General features: G+C 40.0%; 1 protein-coding gene across 18 annotated transcripts in view; it reads right to left on the reverse strand.

Moving 5' to 3' along the window:
* The window catches only part of ERC1 (ELKS/RAB6-interacting/CAST family member 1), a 295,017-nt gene that overhangs the window by 280,524 nt on the left and 9,823 nt on the right, over positions 1 to 4,670 (reverse strand). The gene's annotated exons all lie outside the window — the stretch shown is intronic.

Here is a 4,670-nt window from a genome sequence, read left to right on the forward strand (position 1 = left end):
ATGATTTGGACAGTAAGAAGCTGTTAAAAAAGGTCAGATGGAGCCACTTTTTCCTTTGTGCATGTACTTCTTTTTTCCTTTTCCATTTGTTTTAACAGTGAGCATGTATCACCTTTACTCAGTCTCACTACAAACTAAGGCCCTCAACCATTCAACACTATTATATAGCAATTAATGGGCGAGGCCCCACACTGACCAAGTCTCTGTGATTACTAGGAGGTTAAAAACAACCCTACAAATTAAAGAAGGCACAGATGTCTGCTTCCACCCTCAGCATGTGACATACAGCAGTTTTGCTAACACCAGGCATCAAGCTGTATGACTTGATCTGATTCTCCTGGAGACCAAAAATTATAGAGCTGAGGCTAAAGCAGCACTGTTTTGGTGACATGCCAGCCAGCCAGAGCACCTCTGCTAGGAGCAGCCATGACACTTAATACTGTCACAACTGCCATTTAATTCTTTTTTATGAAGGGGTGAGAAGGTTGAGTAACTCAGCTACAATCAAGTTAACTGTGGTTTGTAATAATTCTTATCAATCAGTTAATCAAGTTAATTGTAAGGTCTATCAAAGTTCTCACCACGACAAGGGTCTTGTCAAGCAGATACTTAGAGCAAACACAAGGTTATTAACTAGGGCTGTTCTCTCCTGGTATCAGCGGCCTGTGCCACTTAGTTCAAGAGTCACATCCCAGGTTGTGCAGCCTTCCCCACTGGTTCCAGTCCTCACTGATACCTGATTTCTTAAAAGACTAACATATTACATTGTGTGGATGGCAGTTATGTTATCTTCCATTTTATACCACATCTCATACTACGTTACAATCAGTGCAACAAATGCCACCAGACTGACTAAACTGAACAAACACACTGAACACGTGTTTACATCCATGCACCTCAATTTCAGAAACATCTGAAAACCCCCCAATTTTGTAATTAATTTGGTGGCAAAAATCACACCTCAACTGATACTGAAATACCAACATGTCTGGTGAAGGAATCGGAAGGTGTCCCCACCTTGCTTGGAAAGTCAGACAACATACAGTATACTCATTATATCACCTTTCCAAAATCATAGAAATCCTGCCCCAAAAGATCCTGGATATAGACCTGCATTACTGGGTAAGATTAAACATCCACATCATTGTTGGTAGAGACATTTATAGTCAAGGAAAGCTAAGCAAAAAGATTTTTCATTCTATAATAATTTTATTTCTTAAACTAGGTTTTAAGTACACAGGTATTTATTAATTAGACAATTATATCCTTTTACATGTCTGAAACATTTCATAAATTTAAAAGTTTAAGTGAAAAATTATAAGTACCTAATGTTTTATTTTCTTCCTTAAAATAATAAAAGCATTTGTATTCAAAGTGTTTGTTTTCGTCCTTAAAAAAATAAGAGCATTTGGGAAAAAGCAAGTTCAGAAATGGCTATGTTACAGGTCTTAAAAACATTCATACCTTTTGATCCAGTAATTCCAAAAAGAGGAAACCAATTTACTTAAATGATCCAAAATGTAGAGAAAACCAGCTATGTTACGACTTATGATATACCAGCTTTATTAGTACTCATTCAACTGGGAAATGTTTAAGTGAAATCTTTATGATTTAACATGCCATCTACAAAAAACACTTACAACCAATGTGTGATATAAAAAACGTTTATAATTTTTTAAGTAAGTGAAAGTGGATATACATTTGATGTACAGTATACTCTCAATTTTGCAAATACAGCTGACTCTTGAACAACATGGGTTTGAACCGCACGGGTGCACTTATCCATGAATTTTTTTCAGTAGTAAGTACTACAATATTATGCAATATGTGGACGGCTCAATCTGCGGACACAGAGGAACCCCTGCCTAAATCTGAAGGGTTTGTTGTATCTACACCAGTCAAATCAGTCAGGCGTAGGCCTTGCTGACTGGAAAGAGAGCCCAGAGAACCAGGAAGGAAAACAGAAACATGATCTCAAGATCCCAAAAGAAGTGAGAATTCCACTCAGGAGGGAGTAAGGAGGAAGAGGTCAGCTGTGTCAAACATGCTACCTTGGGCAATCTTGAAAATGGCTCTGAATGATGTATTCTCTTGAGTACTCATGCTCGTGCGGGATCCTCCCTTGCATGAGCTGGACCTAGTGACTCCCTTCTAATGAACAGCATACAGCAAAAGTGATGGAATACCACTTCCAAGGTTAGGTTAGAAAAAGACTCTGGCGAGTACCTCTCCTCCTCCTCCACGGCTCCACAGAGCTCTCAATCTAGAAGCAAGGTGCCATATTGCAAATAATCCTATGCAGAGACCCAAAATGCAAAGTGAGTGATTTCTCCATCAAACAGCCAGCCAGGATCTCAGGCCTGCCAACAGCTACATAAGTGAGCTGGAAGCAGACCCTCCCCCAGTCGATAACCAGTCCTAGTCAACATCTGATTGCAGCCTTATGAGTGACCCTGGATCAGACACACCAAAGCCAGATGCCTGACCCAAAGAAACCATGAAACAATAAATGTCTGTCGCTTTAAGTTAAGTTTGGGTATAACCTGTTGAGTAGAAATGGACAACTGGTACAGCTGCTAAGAGGTTAAATAAAAGGATAGAAAAACAGCCAGTGTATTTAAAGAAAGACACGAGTAATCCCAGTAAAACAGTTCCAGTGAAATTACAGAGACAGACACAAGATGGAAATAGACTGAGAAGAAAACTGCAGCTGAAGAAAAGGAAATGTAAAGCAAATGTAGACAACTCTCTCAAAAAAGTTTGGCTGTAAGGCAGAAAGCAACTTGCAGCAAGAGGCAGAAAAAGTATGAAGTTGGAGAAGAGTTTTTTGTTAAGATGAGAGAGACTTCTTTTAAATTTAAAGTTTAAATGATGAACCCAACTGGGTGGGGGAATATACTCTCAAGGAACTTCATTCCACCATCAAAAAACTCCTCTGAAAGTTCTCACTACCTCTCCGCCTTCACTGAGAGCGGCTTTCCAGGGACACCTCTTCCCAGGTAGCCCTTTCAAGTGGAGGCTACAAAGTCTCTCACACGCCACACCCAATACTGGGACCGAGGATAGTACCCTTCTTTGTCCCACTGCCACCTCCAGACCACTGCTCCTAGACCCTCATATAAAATCCCTGTTACTCTGCTTCTCATGCTATTCAGCAACACACTCTTCTACCTCCACCTCTTCACTATCAGCAGTGACCACTTGCACAAGCTCCACACTCAGTGAGGATTTGCTGGCAATTCATCCACATTGCCACTATCTTCTATGCCACTATTCCTGGATCATTTCAATACTATATCCAACTGCATAAGGCTTCTAACGTCAGGTCCTCAAACCCATCATCTTCACTAAGCAACTCTTCATTCTCTGGGGATAGCCATTTACAACCAGTTGTGACTTCACTAATTGTATCATAACTCATTCATTCATCAAATATTTGTAACTACCTATTATTTACTCAGTAGAGAACACATGTCCCTGTTCTCATGAAATCGAGGACATAATTTTTCATATTTCCCACAAGACAGCATGAAAAGATCTATCTGAAGTCTAGACAGATTACAAGTACTATATTTCCTTTATTTATCCATCTGGGAACCATGTCAATTCTAGGAAACTAGAGTTATTGTCTGATATGACCCAGAGAATCCATGCTGTATTCCAGTGAAGACGTTTCCCCAATAAGGCTTCTAAAACAACTTTTTAAATAAATTATTCAAAAATATTGCCAGAATTCAATGTTAGATATATCAATCTGTAACGTGCTGCCCAATACAGTAGCCACCGGTCACAGTGGCTATTTAAATTAATGAAATTAACAATTCAGTCACACGAGCCACATTTCAAGTGTTCGACAGGCCTATGTGACTAGTAGCTACTGTATTTCACGGTGAAGGTACAGAACATTTCTATCATCATAGAAAGTTCTACTGGACAGTGCTGGTCTAAAGTTTTTGATATTCACTTCCTTTTTCCCAGGAAAAGGTTAAAATGACAGGTGTCATTTTCCAGTCTCCTGAGCACTCCCTGGGGCTCTGAAATACGCTCAGGAATTCCATACTTCAGGATCATCACCACCATCATTAACGCCACCAGCAACAAAATCACCACCCTGACCACCCTCACATCGTCACCAGGGCAGCTGATTTTTACTGAGCACTGACTACATCCCAAGCACTTCACTAGAGCTTTATGAGCATCATCTCATTCATTCTTCACAACAATCACATGAGGTAGGACTATTATTCTCATCTCATGGATGAGAAAATTAACTGAGTTTTAGTTAATAAAGTAACTCACTCAAAATTATATAGCTAGAAAGTGACAGCAATCCACAGACAATCTCAATTAATAATACAATCATTTCACCTTTTTACGACAACATACTTTTTAACAGAAAGGAGAAGTGAGGCCATCACCTCGCACCATCACTCAATGCTCCAGCACATAACACCCCAGCCAGACCAACCTATTTTCACATTACTCCTCTTGCCCCACAGCTTTCTTGCCTTTGGGCCCCACACATTCTGTTCCCTCTGTCTGCATCCTTTTCATTTGGCTAAATCCTACTTATCTGTGAGATATCATCTTAGATCTTCCTACAATCCAGTTTAGGGACCCATCCTATGAGCTGAGGCAGAGCCCGGGATGTCACCTGCTGAAGTACTTAC

Source organism: Camelus bactrianus, chromosome 34 (genome assembly GCF_048773025.1).
Source record: "Camelus bactrianus isolate YW-2024 breed Bactrian camel chromosome 34, ASM4877302v1, whole genome shotgun sequence".
Lineage (NCBI taxonomy): Eukaryota > Metazoa > Chordata > Mammalia > Artiodactyla > Camelidae > Camelus > Camelus bactrianus.